Source organism: Pseudophryne corroboree, chromosome 2, assembly GCF_028390025.1.
Source record: "Pseudophryne corroboree isolate aPseCor3 chromosome 2, aPseCor3.hap2, whole genome shotgun sequence".
Classification (NCBI taxonomy): Eukaryota; Metazoa; Chordata; class Amphibia; order Anura; family Myobatrachidae; genus Pseudophryne; species Pseudophryne corroboree.
Genome location: NC_086445.1, coordinates 427,739,368 through 427,761,133, shown reverse-complemented (window position 1 = coordinate 427,761,133; position 21,766 = coordinate 427,739,368). Strand labels below are relative to the sequence as shown.

At 45.7% G+C, this 21,766-nt stretch overlaps 1 protein-coding gene across 1 annotated transcript in view; it reads right to left on the bottom strand.

The window, feature by feature from the left end:
* NFKBIZ (NFKB inhibitor zeta) overlaps positions 1-21,026 on the bottom strand; it is a 50,655-nt gene extending 29,629 nt beyond the window's left edge. Inside the window, exon 1 of the mRNA XM_063953606.1 lies at positions 20,717-21,026. The gene's annotated coding sequence lies outside the window, so the exon portion shown is untranslated. The remainder of the gene's footprint in view (positions 1-20,716) is intronic.
* Between the last annotated feature and the right edge of the window lie 740 nt (positions 21,027-21,766).

The following is a 21,766-nucleotide window of genomic DNA, read 5'->3' as shown; positions in this document are numbered from 1 at the left end:
CACCAGTGTGGATGGACTTATGGAAGGAATTACGTGACAGTGTCAGCTCCTTACATAAAAGGTTTGACGACATAGGACAGCCGGTTACTCAGCTTGTGCCTATCCAAGCGTCTCAAATGTCATCAGGGGCTATAAAACGCCCGCTACCTCAGATGACAGATACAGATGTCGACACGGATACCGACTCCAGTGTCGACGATGATGAGACGAGTGTACCCTCCAATAGATCCACCCGTTATATGATTGAGGCTATGAAAAATGTATTACACATTTCTGATGATACCCCAGGTACCACAAAAAAGGGTATTATGTTTGGTGAGAAAAAACTACCAGTAGTTTTTCCTGCATCGGACGAATTAAGGCCCTCATTACGAGTCGTTCGCTCGGTATTTTTCATCGCATCGCAGTGAAATTCCGCTTAGTACGCATGCGCAATATTCGCACTGCGACTGCGCCAAGTAATTTTACAATGGAGATAGTATTTTTACTCACGGCTTTTTCATCGCTCCGGCGATCGTAGTGTGATTGACAGGAAATGGGTGTTACTGGGCGGAAACAGGCCGTTTTATGGGCGTGCGGGAAAAAACGCTACCGTTTCCGGAAAAAACGCAGGAGTGGCCGGGGAAACGGGGGAGTGTCTGGGCGAACGCTGGGTGTGTTTGTGACGTCAAACCAGGAACGACAAGCACTGAACTGATCGCAGATGCCGAGTAAGTGTGGAGCTACTCTGAAACTGCTAAGTAGTTTGTAATCGCAATATTGCGAATACATCGTTCGCAATTTTAAGATGCTAAGATACACTCCCAGTAGGCGGCGGCTTAGCGTGAGCAACTCTGCTAAAATCGCCTTGCGAGCGATCAACTCGGAATGAGGGCCTAAATGAGGTGTGTGAGGAAGCGTGGACTTCCCCAGATAAGAAATTGATCATTTCTAAACGGTTAATGGCTGCGTACCCTTTCCCGCCAGAGGATAGGTCACGCTGGGAAACACCCCCTAGGGTAGATAAAGCGCTGACACGCTTATCAAAGAAGGTGGCACTACCGTCTCCGGATACGGCCGCCCTAAAAGAACCTGCTGATAGAAAGCAGGAAAGTACCCTAAAAGCTATATACACACACACTGGCATTATATTGAGACCCGCTATTGCATCAGCTTGGATGTGCAGTGCTGCTGCTGCGTGGTCAGACTCCCTGTCGGAAAACATTGATACCATGGATAGGGACAATATTTTGCTAACGATTGACCATATAAAAGACGCGGTCTTATACATGCGTGATGCACAGAGGGATATTTGCCGGCTGGCATCAAAAATAAGCGCTATGTCCATTGCCGCCAGACGGGGGTTATGGACTAGGCAATGGTCAGGTGATGCCGACTCCAAGCGGCACATGGAAGTTTTACCCTATAAAGGGGTGGAACTTTTTGGGGACGGTCTTTCAGACCTCGTTTCCACAGCTACTGCTGGGAAATCGACATTTTTGCCACAGGCTACCCCACAGCAAAAGAAAGCACCGTATTATCAGGTACAGTCCTTTCGGCCCCAGAAAAATAAGCGGGCTAGAGGCTCATCCTTTCTGCCGGGGGGCAGAGGAAGGGGGAAAAAGCTGCAGCACACAGCTAGTTCCCAGGAGCAGAAGTCCTCCTCTGCGTCCGGTAAGTCCACAGCATGACGCTGGGGCTGTTCAGGCGGAATCGGGAACGGTGGGGGCACGTCTCAGGTTTTTCAGCACACAGTGGGCTCTCTCACAGGTGGATCCCTGGGTCCTTCAAGTGGTATATCAGGGGTACAGGCTGGAATTCGAGACGTCTCCCCCCCGCCGTTTCCTAAAATCTGCCTTGCCGGCAACTCCCTCTGCCAGGGAGGCAGTGTTGGTGGCTATTCAAAAACTGTATTCACAGAAAGTGATTGTCAAGGTACCCCTCCTTCAGCAAGGAAAGGGTTACTACTCCACAATGTTTGTGGTACCGAAACCGGACGGTTCGGTGAGACCCATCTTAAATTTAAAAGCCTTGAACACTTATATCAAAAGGTTCAAGTTCAAGATGGAATCGCTCAGGGCGGTTATTGCGAGCCTGGAGGAGGGGGATTACATGGTATCCCTGGACATCAAGGTTGCGTACCTGCATGTCCCCATTTACCCTCCGCACCAGGAGTACCTCAGATTTGTGGTACAGGACTGTCACTATCAGTTCCAGACGCTGCCGTTTGGGTTATCCACGGCACCGAGGGTCTTTACCAAGGTAATGGCCGAAATGATGATACTCCTTCGCAAGAAGGGAGTTTTAATTATCCCGTACTTGGACGATCTCCTGATAAAGGCGAGGTCCAAAAAACAGTTGATAGTGGGGTTGGCACTTTCTCAGGAAGTGCTACAACAGCACGGCTGGATTCTAAACATTCCAAAGTCACAGCTGGTCCCGACGACTCGTCTTCTGTTCCTGGGAATGATTCTGGACACAGACCAGAAAAAAGTGTTTCTTCCACTGGAAAAAGCCGAGGAATTGTCATCTCTGGTCAGAGACATCCTAAAACCAGGAAAAGTGTCGGTACATCAATGCACACGAGTCCTGGGAAAAATGGTAGCTTCGTACGAAGCAATTCCATTCGGAAGGTTCCACGCAAGGACATTCCAGTGGGACCTGTTGGACAAATGGTCCGGGTCCCATCTCCAGATGCAACAGCGGATAACCCTATCGGCCAGAACCAGGGTGTCGCTGCTGTGGTGGCTGCAGAGGGCTCATCTACTAGAGGGCCGCAGATTCGGAATACAGGACTGGGTCCTGGTGACCACGGATGCCAGCCTTCGGGGCTGGGGGGCAGTCACAAAGGGAAGAAATTTCCAAGGACTGTGGTCAGATCAGGAGATTTCTCTTCACATAAATATCCTGGAGCTAAGGGCCATTTACAATGCCCTAAGCCAGGCAAGACCCCTGCTTCAAAACCAGCCGGTACTGATCCAGTCAGACAACATCACGGCGGTCGCCCATGTAAACAGACAGGGCGGCACGAGAAGCAGGATGGCGATGGCAGAAGCCACAAGGATTCTCAGATGGGCAGAGAATCATGTGTTAGCACTGACGGCAGTGTTCATTCCGGGAGTGGACAACTGGGAAGCAGACTTCCTCAGCAGGCACGACCTCCACCCGGGAGAATGGGGACTTCATCCAGAAGTCTTCCAAATGCTGGTCAACCGGTGGGAAAAACCACAGGTAGACATGATGGCGTCCCGCCTCAACAATAAGTTGACAAGATATTGCGCCCGGTCAAGAGACCCTCAGGGATAGCGGTGGACGCTCTAGTGACACCATGGGTGTATCAGTCGGTTTATGTGTTTCCTCCTCTACCTCTCATACCCAAGGTACTGAGAATAATAAGAAGGCGAGGAGTGAAAACCATACTCGTGGTTTTGGATTGGCCAAGAAGAGCTTGGTACCCGGAACTTCAAGAGATGCTTACAGAGGACCCTTGGCCTCTGCCGCTCAGACAAGACCTGCTGCAGCAGGGACCCTGTCTGTTCCAAGACTTACCGCGGCTGCGTTTGACGGCATGGCGGTTGAACACCGGATCCTGAAGGAAAAGGGTATTCCGGAGGAAGTCATCCCTACCCTGATCAAAGCCAGGAAGGATGTCACCGCAAGACATTATCACCGCATTTGGCGAAAATATGTTGCTTGGTGTGAGGCCATGAAGGCCCTGACGGAGGAATTTCAATTGGGTCGATTCCTGCATTTCCTGCAAGCAGGGGTGACGTTGGGCCTCAAATTGGGGTCCATAAAGGTCCAGATTTCGGCTCTGTCGATTTTCTTCCAAAAAGAACTGGCTTCACTGCCTGAAGTTCAGACTTTTGTCAAAGGAGTACTGCATATTCAGCCTCCTTTTGTGCCCCCAGTGGCACCTTGGGATCTCAATGTGGTTTTGGCATTCCTGAAATCACATTGGTTCGAACCACTTAAGACTGTGGATTTAAAATATCTCACGTGGAAAGTGGTCATGCTGTTGGCCCTGGCGTCGGCCAGGAGGGTTTCAGAATTGGCGGCTTTGTCTTGTAAAAGCCCTTATCTGATTTTCCATATGGATAGGGCAGAATTGAGGACTCGTCCTCAGTTTCTCCCAAAGGTGGTCTCAGCTTTTCACTTGAACCAACCTATTGTGGTCAAAATATAGAGATATGGATCAGACAATAGCGCTTAGTGGATTAAAAGCTGCCCAGATATATTCAGGTGATTCCCAATCACCAATAATGAATAATCTAAATATACAAATTTTGAATATAGCTTGGGCGCTACCACCTTAAACACATATGAACAAAGTTAATAGATGAAAAAAGTCTACGATATTGTCCCAGCAAGATTTCCTTATTCTTCCACAGGTCCACCTTTCTCCAAACAATCCTCACATCAAAGAACGTCCTGTGTAGTAAATGTCCTTATTCTGTAAGGCGTATTGAAGGCACATAAAGGTTTCTTTTGTGATCTTCAAAACTCTCCTCACACAAACGGATGAACCCCGTTATTCCTCGTAACAAATCAAAAGCCAGAGATATAATCCAATTAGGAAAAAAACACTCCTTTTATTATCAGAGTAGAATAAAAGTGGAAAGCAAAACAGTCATACCATATGGGGAAAGGCAAGATGGTATTCAGCTAAAAGCAATGGACCCGGATACCGATTGCTAATATGTCCCCACTATGGGTAGGCTGATCTGCGACCCACCACATACACTGTGTCGGCGCGTTTCGACGCTATGCAGCGTCTTTTTCAATATTCACAGTGTAACACACCCTGGAACGCAGCGTGTCCTGTCTGATCTCCTCTGTGGTGGGTCGCAGATCAGCCTACCCATAGTGGGGACATATTAGCAATCGGTATCCGGGTCCATTGCTTTTAGCTGAATACCATCTTGCCTTTCCCCATATGGTATGACTGTTTTGCTTTCCACTTTTATTCTACTCTGATAATAAAAGGAGTGTTTTTTTCCTAATTGGATTATATCTCTGGCTTTTGATTTGTTACGAGGAATAACGGGGTTCATCCGTTTGTGTGAGGAGAGTTTTGAAGATCACAAAAGAAACCTTTATGTGCCTTCAATACGCCTTACAGAATAAGGACATTTACTACACAGGACGTTCTTTGATGTGAGGATTGTTTGGAGAAAGGTGGACCTGTGGAAGAATAAGGAAATCTTGCTGGGACAATATCGGAGACTTTTTTCATCTATTAACTTTGTTCATATGTGTTTAAGGTGGTAGCGCTCAACCTATTGTGGTGCCTGCGGCTACTGGGGACTTGGAGGATTCCAAGTTGCTGGACGTAGTCAGGGCCCTTAAAATGTATATTTCCAGGACGGCTGGAGTCAGAAAGACTGACTCGCTGTTTATCCTGTATGCACCCACCAAGCTGGGTGCTCCTGCTTCTAAGCAGTCTATTGCGCGCTGGATTTGTAGCACTATTCAGCTGGCGCATTCTGCGGTGGGCTTACCGCAGCCTAAATCTGTAAAAGCCCATTCCACACGGAAGGTGGGCTCATCTTGGGCGGCTGCCCGAGGGGTCTCGGCTTTACAACTTTGCCGAGCAGCTACTTGGTCGGGGGCAAACACGTTTGCAAAATTCTACAAATTTGATACCCTGGCTGAGGAGGACCTGGAATTCTCTCATTCGGTGCTGCAGAGTCATCCGCACTCTCCCGCCCATTTGGGAGCTTTGGTATAATCAACATGGTCCTTACGGAGTCCCCAGCATCCACTAGGACGTCAGAGAAAATAAGAATTTACTCACCGGTAATTCTATTTCTCGTAGTCCGTAGTGGATGCTGGGCGCCCATCCCAAGTGCGGATTGTCTGCGATACCTGTACATAGTTATTGTTACAAAAATCGGGTTTTGTTGTGAGCCATCTCTTCAGAGGCTCCATTTGTTATCATACTGTTAACCGGGGTTCCTATCACGTGTTATATGGTGTGATTGGTGTGGCTGGTATGAGTCTTACCCGGGATTCAAAAATCCTTCCTTATTGTGTCAGCTCTTCCGGGCACAGTTCCTAACTGAGGCTTGGAGGAGGGTCATAGGGGGAGGAGCCAGTGCACACCAGATAGTCCTAAATCTTTCTTTAGATGTGCCCAGTCTCCTGCGGAGCCGTCTATTCCCCATGGTCCTTACGGAGTCCCCAGCATCCACTACGGACTACGAGAAATAGAATTACCGGTGAGTAAATTCTTATTTTGAATAGAATATATTTGTTTACTTCCTCCAGTCACGTGATCGGCTTTAGATCAAGTGATCAGCCTGACCATTCACAGAATTAGCTCCAGATATTTCTGATAGGTTAGAGTTGGTCATGTGGTATAAAGATCTCAATCACTTCAATTTCCACCCTCTACTGATGCAAATCTCAGAGGGGGTATCTCGTCATCTTCTGCTCTTGTGACCCCAGCGTCACACGCCTCATTATCAGTATATCAGTTATGTGACTCCGGCGTCACCCACCCCGTGATCGGAGCCCATCTTCATCCTCCGGTCACATGGCTCCGGCGTCATCGACCATGTGATAGCAAATCATTGCCCAGTAACACTGGTTTGTAAATATTTCAGGGCAGCATCTAATTTCTTCATTCGGCTTATGATTCCATTGGCGAAATCACCTAATGGGGTATACCCCGGCAGTCAACATATAATTACATACAAAGGTAACCGGATTTATTTCCCAGCATATTTTTAAAACCATACATTTGGTATTTATAACACATTCTAAGTAACTTAGGTCTCTATTTACTAAGCCTTGGATGGAGATAAAGTCGCTGGAGATAAAGTACCAGCCAATCGGCTCCTAACTGTAATTTTTCAAACACAGCCTGTGGCATAGCAGTTAGGAGCCGATTGGTAGGTACTTTATCTCCAGCGACTTTATCTCCATCCAAGGCTTAGTAAATAGACCCCATAGCCACAATAGCCAATCCCATTATCACCATAGCATCAACATTAGTAAATCCGTCCAAAGACAACAACAGTAACTACTACTTCGATATTATGCCTATAAGACTGAATTAAGCTCCATTGCCTTATTCAGTCCATAGGGTTGCAAAGAATTCATCTTGAAGATTCAGTAAACTTTTTGTTTACATAACCTGTTGAATTCCTCATTTTGTCTGGGGAACATATTCCAGACCAATTCATTTTAATGTACTGGGATCTCCTTGGTGACAATCTAGGAAATGTTGGGATACCCTGTGGTCGGTTTTCTTATTCAAAATGTTTCTGCGATGTTCCATAAATCTTACTCTTAAGGCTCTTGTTGTCCTACCCACATAATACAAGTTACAGCTACATTGTAACAGATATATCATCCAGCTCGTAATACAGTTAATTAAACTTTTAATAGAGTAGTTGTTCTTATTATTCAGACCAGTGAGAACTGTTTTGGTTTTATGTATCACATATGAGCATGTAGTACATTTCGATTTGCCATACTTATAAAAGCCAGTAGGTTTTTATGGTAACCAAATACCATCTTTCTTCGTCTCCTCTTTGGCTGTTTTACTTCTTAATAAACTGGGTGCTAAAATAGTTTTGAGTGATTTATATTTCTTGAAACTAAACTCTGGGTATTTCTGGTAATTCATTTTTTTAAAACAGGATCTTGTTTTAGGATATTATAATCATGACCCAAAATCTGCCGGATCTCTCCTGATTTATTATTGAATTTTGAAATAAATGCTAACTCTCCCAAGTTCCCTTGTCCCTTTCACTTCTTTTAGATACCAATAGCTCATTTCTGTACGTAGTCTGGACCCCTTCAAATGCCCTCTCCCAATACATTTTTTGGGTAACCACGTGACTCAACGGAGTCAATTATAATAGATGCTTGATTTAAAAAGGTGTCTTTTGTAGAGCAATTGCGTCTGAGATGCAATAAGTGTCCCTTGGGGATATTTTCTTTCCAAGGGGCATGATGGACACTACTAAAATGTAGGTAGGCATTATTGCCCACTTACTTAACATAATTTGATGTCTGTATTGATTGTCCAAAATCTCCAGGGTAAAATCCAGAAAATTAATCTTGGATCTATCAAAAGTGTGGGTAAAATTTAAATTGAAAAAGTGTTAGTGTTTAGAGTGGTGGCAAAGTGTGAAGCACTGTCAAAATCCCCGACCCAAATGAAAAACAGATCATCTATGTAACGACCACAGAGGACCGGGTGTGCGCAGAAGCTGTCCCCCCAAATGAGCTGGTCTTCGACATGACCTATATAGAGGTTTGCGTAGCCTGGCGCGAACCTGGTTCCCGTGACTTGAAGATAAAAAAAAGTGTCAAGTAGTTGTGTTTAAGAAAAAAATATACAGAACTAAGAATAACATTCTCGTGTGCCTCTGAGAGAACACCATCCATCAATAGATGGTGATGAATTGCTTCCACCCCAATGTATGGGAAATATTGGTATATAAACTTTGGACATCCAAAGTGAGGAAAGCATAGAAAGGCTTCCACTCTGTTGTATTAGTTGTAAAAAATGGGTGGTGTCACGGATGTGTGATCTCAACAGAGGCACACAGGACTGCAGAAAACTGTCAACATAAAAGAAAGATTTGTGGTGAGAAAATTTATGCCAAAAATTAGAGGACGACCCAGGGGGTGACATGAGGGATTTGTGAATTTTAGGGAGGTGATAGTAGATGGGCGTGGTGGAAAAAGTGGGAAATAGGAAACTGAATTCTTCCCTGGAGATAATGCACTCCGGCTGTGCTTCCTCTAGTATTGTCTGAAGCTCCAAAGCAAATTCTACAGTTAAGGGGGGTACACACGGAGAGATCCGTGCTTAAAATCTAAGCAATCTTGCTAGATTGCTTAGATTTTAAGCACGGATCTGCCGTGTGTATGCCCTTCAGCGATAGCGATGCGCGGCCCCGCGCATCGCTATCGCCGATGCTAAATTGAGCCTGCATGCAGGCTCAATCTAGCGGGTCGCTCACTTCACCATTGTGTGAAGTGAGCGGCCCCCCGTCGGCTTTCCCCCTCGCTCAGCACATCGCGCTGTGCTGAGCGGGGTGAGAGATGTGTGCTGAGCGGTCTGTGTTAAGATCGCTCAGCACACATCTCTCCCGTGAGTACCCCCCTTTAGGTCTTTAGATTGATTCTATATATAACTATTATCCTCTAGTTGCCATAGGGCCTCATTAATGTAGTTTACTCTATCCTGTATAACTAGGCCTCCGCCCTCGTATCTTTAATCAGTTTTGAGAGTTCCTTTCTCTCCTCTTTATTCAATTTGTACACTTTGGTTGGTTTCTGTTCAGCTTATAAGCACACTGCCCTAAAATCTTCAAGCGTTGTCTTTTAAAAGCTTTCATTACAGCTACTCATATCTTATTAGAAATAACTCAGATTTCAATTTAAAGGCAGATCTATCGGGTATGGGTCATAGGGTCGACATGCATTAGGTTGACAGTCATTAGGTTGACCATCGATGGTCGACGGTGACTAGGTCGACAACTGAAATATGTCGACAGTCATTAGGTCGACATGTTTTTTTTTTTTTTTTTTACTTTTTTGTGCCATTTTCATCGTAAAGTGACGGGGAACCCCAATTAGTGCACCATGTCCCCCCGCATGACTCGCTTCGCTCGCCATGCTTCAGGCAAGGTTACTATTCCCAATCCTAGTCCACGTGGATCGTAAAGTATTAAAACGTTTTTAAAAATTTAAAGAAATGTGAAAAACGTATGTCGACCTTTTTCCATGTCAACCTAGTGACCATGTCGACCTAATGACCGTATCCCGATCTATCAATATTTATATCAAAAAGCTTGTGAGTTTTCTGTAAAGAAGACTCTCTTATCTCCTCTTGTTGTAAATCCATTAACATCCGGATGATAGGTTCATCTGCCAAATCAAGGAGGATAGGTGTAGCAGGATCCTCGTTTTTATTGAGAGTCTTCATTGCAAAATACCTCTACACAGGGAACAAACAAATCTGTTCAATTCCACAAACAGATCAAATAAATTCGGACTTGTTGTGGGTGAAAAATGAAGACCTATATTAGGGAAACACAATTTACGCTTTGAAAGAGGTTTAGAATAGAGGTTGAAGATTGCTTTTGTAGATTGTTCTTTTTGGACTGTCTTTAATCTCTTACTTTTCTCCTTTTTCCCCACTCTTTTTCCTCTGTACTTGGGTTTCTGCCACTCTTTGCTGTATGTGGTGGGTTTTCTAGACTGGGAGCCCAGTCTCTCTGTCTGTGCGGCCTTGATCCTTAAAAAAAATACTCAGAATTTTCATCCCTTTTTCCAAACTGCTTAAACAGTAGATGAAAAGGCGTCTGAGTATATACAGTATTATTTGATTAATATATTCCTTTGTGTCTCCCACTTTCTCCTTGGACTCCCCCGATTGTCTAGCAGTAGAAAAGGGGGCGGAGAGAGTAGGGAGGAGGCGAGAAGACAGCAGTCTCTGCTGCTCTTCTCCTGTCTACAGGCTCCTTACACCATTCTGAAATGGAAAATTCTTTTAGAGAAGCAAAATGGAGAGCCAAGCTTTTCATGTTTCTATGAATCGCTCTCCCCATACTACAGTATGGGGAAGTGATGACACAGAGCTCTGGCACCACTGGAGAAATCTGAGATTTGTGGACGATAACCAAGCACCAAGCAGTGAAAATCCCTGTTATCACTGATAAAGGCCTTTTCACTGCTCCATGAATAATCCACACTGACAGTATAACAAAGTGATATGTGCATAAGCAGCTAATGCCTGTGCATGCAGGGCTATCTTAACAGCAGAGTAGCCCCCTGGGCAAAGCAATGCACTGGGGCGCCTATCCATTCTCCAGCGGTAGGGGTGGGGGGTGCTATCAGCAGCAGCTTTGATGCTCTGTGGGCAGTAGGGGTTGTTCTATCTTCCACTCAGTCTGAAGGACCTGGAGAAATAATTTCTGCTAATTACTCCTTTACTGCACACATGATGGGAGCTGGGGCGGAAGAGAACACTAAACTGTAGAAGGGAGCTTTGGAATGAATGAAGTGGTCCCGGTACATGACTTCCAGGGTTGTAGGGGGTGTTTAATACACAGGGGAGGGGTGGATAGAGGAGTGGGCTTAATATTTATCATTTCACAGTGGGAGGGCAGCTTGCTTGAGGGCAGATATCTCCAGTTCCTGGAAATATATTTCTTAGCTTTCAATAGGACAAAAAAAAACTAGAGTCCCACGTTTCAGAAGGTACTGGGGAATTGGGGATCAGAGTTCAGGAGACAACGCAATCCACTAACAAATTTATAAACTGCATACCAGGCGTGTGGAGCTGGAGCAGGGACCAGCTGCTGGAAGGCTGATATCTCAGGTTCTGGGCATAGTAGAGACAAGCTGCCAGTGTCCACCGAAAGGGGAGAGTTCCAGCTTTTGGAGTGTACCTTCAGAAGCTGAGCTATCTGATTGGGAAGAGCAATTAACAGACTTGGATGGGGTCGACTGCTTTGAAGTCGAATATCTATGGTTCCCCAGGGCTGATTTTCAAAAATCTGGCACCCATGAAAAAGGGGAACACTCAGCTATTAGCCTAGGGCTCTTGCGCAACTGCCCATCGAACCCATATGAAAAGACGGCCCTGTGTACATGCACATAGTGATTTGACCTGCTTTTCGCTAATTGTTGATTTTACTGTGGATGCAATCCCCATAACGTTCTATTGGGATGGTATCAAGACATACAAAATACATTTTTCACCAAAAAACCTATAATTTCTGCAGAAAAACGGCTCTGTAAAGTGGTGACCTAGCCTTCCTGCTATGTCTTGCCAGTGATGAAACTCATCATCACTTTGCAAGAGTTCCCGTAAAGTTGACAGTAGAATCAAGTAGTCCAATAAAGTCAATAGTTAAGGTTTAGCTGCATAATAAACATACTTTAGTCTATAAATTGCAAATCAAATATTGTATGTAGGTTAATCAAATAGGCAATTACTAGAATCAGTTAAGAGATGCCTACTGGTGGCCAAAAGTGGCATTGCACATGTATTACAGCTAGCCCTCTTGTCTATGCTCAGTCTACCCCTTCTGTGTCACCACGGTCCGTCAGCCCTTCACCTTTTAGATTGTAAGCTCGCAAGAGCAGGGCATTCTCCTTTCCTGTGCCTATCCTTTTCTTACTTACACTGTCTTATACTCCATACTCCCTTTGATGGCACCTGACCCCTGGTTTTCCATACCTGTCCTATATTGTCTTGAACTGTAAGTGCTCTTTTCTTGTTTGCTCATTTGATTATGTTCTGTGCAATGGGCGCTGCTGATCCCTTGTGGCGACATATAAATAAAGGATAATAATAATAAATAAAAAAAACACAAAGATACAAAATATATATATATATATATATATATATATATATATATATATATATATATATATATATATATATATATAAGGTGAACAGATGCTCCGGCACTCCACTTAGTCCAATACTGGACTAATGCTGCTCTGGTGCCCTCCCCAACCGGGAATATATACTGGAAAGACGAGGCGGCACTCAGAGGCTTGTAACTGCAATCATATATTTGTGCAAATGGTGCAAATCATATCAACGTTTCGGGGACCTAGTCCCCTTCTTCAGGATAACACAAGTGCCAAACAGTGAATGTTTAAATAGACAAAATAAGTGTTTTGTCTATTTAAACATTCACTGTTTGGCACTTGTGTTATCCTGAAGAAGGGGACTAGGTCCCCGAAACGTTGATATGATTTGCACCATTTGCACAAATATATGATTGCAGTTACAAGCCTTTGGGTGCCGCCTCGTCTTTCCAGTAATATATATATATATATATATATATATATATATATATATATATATATATTGTAACACTGTAGGGGTGCAAGGTGCCTTTTCCTGGGGAATATGGCAGCACGCAGCAGCTGAGGAACAACACAAGTCCAGTTTCTGGTACAACTGACCCCGGCCAGTTTTATTGAAACAGAAAATAAAACAAACCCCAAAATAAAAATACCTTGCCTGTCCGGCACTAACTAAACATAAGATGTTCCTAACTGTCACTAAACAAAACACAGAGTTCTTCAGTACATACTGTGTAGCTTACTTGCATCAGAAAGCGTGTCTCTCACACACAGATCCTGCAGCCTTCCCAGGCAGTCTGCCCATACTAATCAGGTTAGAAGCACTATATCACTCTTACACAGCTGAAACCCTGATTAGCCCTCTGTGAGGCCAAAGACCCGAACTGGGCCCAATGTCTAGAACTCGCCTTATCTCTCTCTCAGAGCCTTTACCCAGCTTTTACAGCAAACTGAAAAGGTTCAGACAAAACAAAAAGCATTTTTCCTAGAAGTTAACATTTTCTAAAACATGTAAGACAAGAACCTGGGACAAATATACCTGCCCTCAAACACTATCCCAGTGTTCTTGTCACATATCCCCCTCCCCTGTTTCGACCTAGGGGCCGGAACACTTGTAGCCCCCAAACAGAAGATGCGAGACAATGCATCTGCGTTGGCCAATTGTGTTCCCGGTCTATGTTCGACAGTAAACTTAAAGTCCTGCAACGCTAGAAACCATCTAGTTACACGAGCATTCTTGCCTCTATTTACATACATCCATTTTAAAGGGGCATGGTCTGTCACTAGTCTGAATTGTCTACCCAAGAGGTAATATCTCAAGGTATCTAGTGCCCACTTAATGGCCAAAGCCTCCTTTTCCACAATGGCATACCTTTTTTCATGCTCATTGAGTTTCCTACTCAAATAAATGATAGGGTGTTCGTCCCCATCTCTGGTTTGGGACAGCACAGCACCTATCCCTACCTCTGAGGCATCTGTCTGTACCACAAATTCTTTTGAAAAATCTGGTGTTATCAACACCGGTTGTGAACACAAAGCCACTTTTAACGCTTGGAACGCCTTTTCTGCATCAGGGTTCCATTTCACCACATTTGACTGCTTCCCTTTGGTAAGGTCTGACAACGGCACCGCTGTGGTCGCAAAATTAGGAATAAACCGTCTATAGTACCCAGTAATTCCCAAAAAAGCCCTTACCTGTTTTTTATTCACTGGACGAGGCCAGTTTTGAATAGCATCAACTTTATTCAATTGGGGCCTAATCAGACCTCTGCCTATGGTGAAGCCCAAGTATTTGACCTCCTCCATTGCGAGGCAGCACTTCTTTGGGTTAGCAGTTAACCCTGCCTCTCTGATTGAGTCCAGTACTGCTTGTACTTTAACCAAATGTGACCCCCAGTCTGTACTGTGAATTACCACATCATCCAAATAGGCAGCTGCATATTTTCTATGGGGCCTCAAAATTTTATCCATCGCCCGTTGAAAGGTTGCTGGAGCCCCATGCAACCCAAAGGGTAACATCTTATACTGGTACAGCCCCTCCGGAACCGAAAAGGCTGTTTTTTCTTTGGCGCTATCAGATAAAGGTATTTGCCAGTAACCTTTGGTCAGGTCCAATGTGGTGAGAAACCTGGCTGTTCCCAGCCTTTCTACAAGCTCATCCACACGGGGCATGGGGTATGCGTCAAACTTGGACACCTCATTTAACTTACGAAAGTCATTACAGAAGCGTATGCTACCGTCGGGCTTCGGGATGAGCACTATGGGACTGGACCACTCACTGTTAGACTCCTCTATGACTCCAAGTTCTAACATGGTTTTAACTTCCTTAGAAATAGCTTCTCGCTGAGCTTCAGGAATCCTATATGGCTTTAAATGAACCCTGACCCCTGGTTCTGTGACAATGTCATGTTTTATTATGGTCGTTCGGCCAGGCAGCTCTGAAAATACCTCCCTATTTTGGATGAGAAATTCTATAACCTGATTGTTCTGATCAGCTGATAATGTCTCTGACACCTTCACTGCGGGAAGCAACCGGGGTGAAGACACCGAAGGGCAAGGCTCCGCTGACAGAGACAACCTATCTTTCCAGGGTTTGATTAAGTTAACATGGTAGATCTGTTCGGGTTTTCTCTTTCCCGGCTGGTATACTTTGTAATTAACCTCATTCACTTTTTCCCTAATCTCAAATGGACCCTGCCATTTAGCTAGGAATTTGCTTTCCACAGTGGGTACCAAAACAAGAACTCTATCTCCAGGAGCAAATTCCCGTATCTTGGCACTCCGGTTATAGACCCTCTGTTGAGCACTTTGGGCCTGTTCCATGTGCTCTCTGACAACAGGTACCACGGCTGCAATCCTATCCTGCATTTGTGTTACATGCTCAATAACGCTTCTATAAGGAGTGGGCTGTCCTTCCCACGTCTCTTTGGCAACATCCAACAGCCCTCTGGGGTGTCTACCATACAACAAATCAAATGGAGAAAACCCCGTAGAGGACTGAGGAACTTCTCTGATGGCCATTAACAAGTAGGGCAACAAACAATCCCAGTTTTTCCCATCTCTCTCAACAACCTTTTTTAACATACTTTTTAATGTTTTATTAAACCTTTCCACCAACCCGTCAGTTTGGGGATGGTAGATGGACGTCCTGAGGTGAGTGACCTTAAATAACTTGCACAATTCTTTCATGATCCATGACATAAATGGAGTACCTTGGTCAGTCAAAATTTCTTTTGGTATTCCCACTCTACTAAATACCTGCACCAGCTCCCTAGCTATCGCCTTGGTTGTGATAGTGCGTAAAGGGACAGCCTCAGGATATCGAGTGGCATAGTCCATAATTACCAGGATATACTGATGGCCCCGAGCAGACTTTAACAAGGGCCCCACGAGATCCATGGCTATTCTGTCAAACGGGACCTCTATAATAGGCATGGGAACTAGTGGGCTCCTGAAATGGGGTCTAGGGGCATGATACTGGCATTCAGGACAGGAAGAACAATATTCAGACACTTCTTTATAAACCCCTGGCCAAAAGAACCTTTGTAAAACTCTTTCAGTGGTTTTTTCTGCCCCTAAATGTCCTGCGGTAACGTGACTATGAGCTAAATCTAGTACCGTTCTCCGATAAGGCTGGGGAACTACCAGCTGTTCCACCACATCCTCACCCCTTTTGACAATGTGGTACAAGAGCTCATTACAGATGGCCATGTGGGGATACGTAACCCTGTCACCTGGTACCACAGGTTCCCCATTAACAATCTTAACATTCTCTCTAGCCTTTATTAAGGTAGGATCCTTTAACTGTTCAGACGCAAACAGATCCTTCTTTACCTCCAGGTCAGGCACGCTTTCAGTTCTAACTACTATGTCTCTGTTCCCGGCAAGAGGGTCCTCACTGGACTCCCCATCTGTCACTTCCCCAGCCAAACTAGCAAAAGGCAAAGGGCCAGAAAGTTCCGAAGACCCACGTACATCCAAAAAATCACCGGTATTATCAACTGGCTTTTTACTTCTCACATCTGTTGATAACCGTGATTCCCACAGTTTCCAAAAATGAGGAAAATCCCTCCCTATTATGGCCTCATGCACCAAGGTAGGGACCAGTCCCACTTTAACCATTGCTGACCCACAACAAGTTTCTATATTCACCTCAGCAGTGGCATAATATTGGGTATCCCCATGTATGCAAGTTACCCCAATAGGTATTTGCTGGACCTTTAAGGGGTTCACTAACCCAGCTTTCACGAGGGTAACTAAACTTCCTGAATCTAGCAAGGCCTCTACCCGGTTACCTTCTAAGAACACATCACACATTTGTTTTTCCAGCTCAGGTGAAGGTACCACAGTACAGGCTAACCTAGCAAAGAAAGACATTCTGCGACATTCAAAGGCAGCATCACATTGCATGGGTTCTTGCGTGACTGGGCAATTGGCAATAACATGACCTGGCATACCACACCTAAAACATTTAACCACACGATTATCAACCCATTTGGGCAGCATAGACCGTTCTAGCCCCATTGGCCTGTTTCCAGGGCCAGTGTTTACAGTCTCTCCAGCCTTGCGTTCTCTTAACCGCCCAGCAACGTTTTCCCACGGAACAGTCTTACCAGTCTTTACTGAAGGGCGCTGTCGAGGATCTATGGGTTGCTGGGTGGTCATCAGTAGTTCCTCTGCTGCCAAATACCTCTCTACCATGTCCACTAATTGGTCAGCAGTACCCGGGTTTCCATGGCTCACCCACTTGCGCAGGACCAGGGGCAAAGATCTCAAGTAGCGGTCCATGACAACTCTTTCCACCATCTGGGGACCAGTTAATGTCTCTGGCTGCAGCCATTTTTTTGTTAGCTGAATAAGGTCGTGCATCTGGGAGCGCGGAGGCTTCTCCATGGCGTACAGCCAACGGTGCACCCGTTGTGCTCGTACTGACAGCGTGACTCCCAGGCGGGTCAGGATCTCAGTCTTTAGTTTATCATAGTCCCGAGCCTCAGCAGGGCTTAAATCAAAGTAAGCTTTTTGGGGCTCACCTGACAGGAAAGGTGCCAGCAGACTGGCCCACTGTGCTTTCGGCCAGTTCTCACGCTCGGCAGTCCTTTCAAACGTGGTCAGATAGGCCTCCACATCATCAGCCTCTGTCATTTTCTGCAGGAAGTGACTGGCTCGTATAGAACTAGAGCTGGTTGGAGCACTGACGGCCACATCTCCAACCCGAGCTGCAAGTCTCTGCACCACTTCTGCTAAGGCCTCTCTATCCTGACGCTGTAGTCTCCAATTTTCCTCCATTGCCACCTGCTGCTGTCGGTTGGCCTCCTGCTGAGCCGCTGTAGCTTGCAGCAAGGCTTTAAGCAGATCCTCCATGTCAACAGATTTTTCAGGCGGCTTTGCAGCTGCTTTCACCCAGGACATATATCAAACCCTCAGGGGTGAGTCTCAGTAACTTCACACTGGGCTGTATCTGCATAAACCACCGTTTTCTGCAGGCCTCACAAAGCTGCTGCTTTCACTTATGCGCAGAACGGCCTGCTCGCATTCTCCACCAAGTTGTAACACTGTAGGGGTGCAAGGTGCCTTTTCCTGGGGAATATGGCAGCACGCAGCAGCTGAGGAACAACACAAGTCCAGTTTCTGGTACAACTGACCCCGGCCAGTTTTATTGAAACAGAAAATAAAACAAACCCCAAAATAAAAATACCTTGCCTGTCCGGCACTAACTAAACATAAGATGTTCCTAACTGTCACTAAACAAAACACAGAGTTCTTCAGTACATACTGTATAGCTTACTTGCATCAGAAAGCGTGTCTCTCACACACAGATCCTGCAGCCTTCCCAGGCAGTCTGCCCATACTAATCAGGTTAGAAGCACTATATCACTCTTACACAGCTGAAACCCTGATTAGCCCTCTGTGAGGCCAAAGACCCGAACTGGGCCCAATGTCTAGAACTCGCCTTATCTCTCTCTCAGAGCCTTTACCCAGCTTTTACAGCAAACTGAAAAGGTTCAGACAAAACAAAAAGCATTTTTCCTAGAAGTTAACATTTTCTAAAACATGTAAGACAAGAACCTGGGACAAATATACCTGCCCTCAAACACTATCCCAGTGTTCTTGTCACAATATAGAATGAAAATCTATTTTTATTACAAACTGTGATAATGGGAGGCAGTCAATTGACCGCCTGTCAGGGTCCCGGTGATCAGGATACCGACGCAGGAATCCCGACACCAGCTGAAATACCAACGTTCGGAGTCCTGACCGCCGGATGGTTACCCATCTTGGGTGGTGGTCCACGCTACCTGGAGGGGAATAGAAACATGTGGCGACCGAGGGTCACAACCGAATACGGAGCGCAGCGATCCCGCAAGGGGACATGCTGTGCTCGCCGCCGGTATCACGGCTGTCGGGCTCCCGGAGTTGGTCTCCTGACCGCCGGGATCTCGTACTGATCCCATGATAACACATGAAAAATTATGACAGAGTCAATCTAGTTTATCAATATAAGGAAAAGTTTATCAATATAAGGAAATGGAGCTGCTGAAACCAGCTACTGAAATAATCAACAGGCAGGTGCTGCGAGGAGGAGGAGTGGTTCAGAAGTTGGAGTCGGCTGTTTGCATGATTAGAACTACCAAAGCGCCAACGGGTGCTGCCAGAGACACAGGGCGGGATGCATCACAGGTAAAAATGCTATCAAACCTCCAAAAATGCAATTTTCAGAGGTTTGGCCGCATTTGTCATAATCACCAAGCTCCGGAATGCGATACATACTGGAGTTTGGACCCAGTAGGCGACATCATCTGTAGAATGTATTGCCTAATAGAAGCCTATGGGCTTCTTTTCTTAATGTGCACTGAGAAGGATCCATTCAAATCCGTCCCACCGTGACCTACAGTGCACAAGCTATCCGGTGCATGCACAGAACCATTTCCAGGTCATACACCTGGAAGTCCTTGTATTTCTAGCATACAGCATTACTAAATGCCGCTATGCTTGCAATATGTGGTTAGATGCAACCCATGCAAAATGTGATGTTTGATGCATACTACTCACAATCAGCTGGGTGCTGCGAAGGGGAAGAGGTAGGTGTCAGAAATGACAGAGCAGACCAGCATCACTACCAGCGACTGCCAGAGTTAAGTTCCGGAGCTACCGCCAGAGCTAGTTACCACAGATTTCAGAGGCAGTAAACCAAAGACTGAGAGGAACAGGAAGGGGTCATGGGTAATGGAGAGGACTGGCATCTCTGATGCCACTTGGTAAGCCAGTGGGGTTATGGTCGTTAGGTCAACACAACTTAGGTCGACACTCACTAGGTCGGCAATGCCATTAGGTTGACATGCATTAGGTCGACATGTACTAGGTCAACAGGTCGACATGAGTTTTTCACTTTTTTTTTTTTTCTTCATTTTTTTGGGATTTTTTCATACTGAACGATCCACGTGGACTACGATTGGAACAGTAATCTGTGCCGAGCGAAGCGAGGCACCTTGCCCGAAGTTCGCTCGCCATGGTTCCCTTTCACTTTATGGAGAAAACGACACCAAAAACAGTCAGTGAAAAACCTCATGTCGACTTTACCTGCCGACCTAGTACATGTCGACCTAATAACCATGTCGACCTATTGTACCTGTGGACCTATTGCATGTCGACCTACCATGGTCGACCTAAGCTGTGTCTATCCAATGACCCATACCCAAGCCAGTGTACTCCTGGTTCTAGTCTTTTACCTCTATATCGATCGAGAGAGAGCTCTATGGTAAAAGGTTAGTGTACCCCATGTTCTGAACTTCAGCCCAACTAGGCTCACTCTGCAAGTTAATGCTAGTAATTGTGGATATACAGTATTGCAAGCTTACGGTAGCTGTGAAATTGCTGATATTTGTTTGCGGCCCATAAAGCATGTGTACAAAGTCTGCGAGTCAAGAACGAGTCCAGGGCGAGACCGGTCCGTGAGGGTGGCATAATGAGCTACTGTTGCAATGGCAACTCGACCTCTCACAGCTAACTGAATTGGACCCTAACTATATATAAAAGGAAAATGTTCATATAAATGCACACATAACAAGTACACATGGCAAAGGAAGACAGATAAACCCTGGCACAGTCTGACAATGCGGATGTATGTCATACACTGAGGAGCAGCATACGCTCATGCTCCAACACATACAGCAGCCATGTGATAAGCACCTGCTATTCCAATAAACAGGCACCTGCATCCTTATTATTCTACATCTACAGCTACATATTGTCAGAAGTTCTGACCTAACACAGATCCGCTGCTACAACAGATGTGGCACAATCCTGTATTTATCCTATCGTCAAAGCAAATACAAAGATAAGTCAAGTAGAAAAAGTGCTATTACAAAACTGAGCAGTCACATACCTGCATCTTATAGTTAGTCATCCAGTAGCAGGAGGAAGGTTCAGCCGCAGACACCCAGGGGCGCCGTCTCCTGCCTCTGCCTGGGCTCTCCCGTGTCCGCACCGCCGGTAGCTTGCCGTACACTCCGGTGACAGCTGCAGACTGGGTAAAAGCCCGGGGGAAATCTGAACGGAGAGTGAGGAGCGATCTGGTCTGGTGTGTATCGCAGCCGGAATTTCCCATGTGCTACACGTGCAATGCGGGACATTCCCGGAGCACATGTGCTGCTGCGGCTGATGGAGCTGCTGTGGGGTGACGGTGGTGAGCACACACAGGCTGCTGCACCAGGAATCGCTGGGTACCTACTACACATACAGTATATAGCCGCATACCGCTTTCACGCGCAGTATTTATTTTTCTTAAGACTTTGAGACAGTTATTACATAACCATAGTCATTTCTGAAATACAACTAATGTGTGAGATCCACACAGGTAGTAATAGGTGCTGACCTCTACTGCCGCAGGCTCTTATCTTAATTGGGATAGCTGCACTATTCTATATAATAAAAAGCTAACAATGCTCCTCACCTCTATGGGGGAATTCAAGTGTTCTGCGTTCAGTTGGCCACTAGACGGCGCCCGATGGAGCAATTCAAGTGTTGCTCCTTTCGGGCCTGCACAGCCACTGGCGCTGACCTTACAGTAAGGATGGCCATCGATGATTCAAAATCATCAATGGTCAATGACCGATGTTGCATACTTTTACCATCGATGGGGGAGAATCAGATGGTTTCCCTCCATCGATGGCTAGGCCTAAACAAATATTTCTTTTTACAAGATGCTAGATACGGAGCATTGCTCCCCCCCAGACACCCACGAAGCCCCACCCCCGGGCTGTGATTGGTCCGCGGGCCTTTCACAGAAATAACAGGGATGGCCATCTATAAGAGAAATCATCGAGGGTCTCCTATAGCATAGTTAGTGACCATCGATGGCCACTCTCAGTTTCACCATCAACGGCAACCACTACTGTGAGGTCTCTCAGGAAAGTGGTGTGGTCACACAATGGTA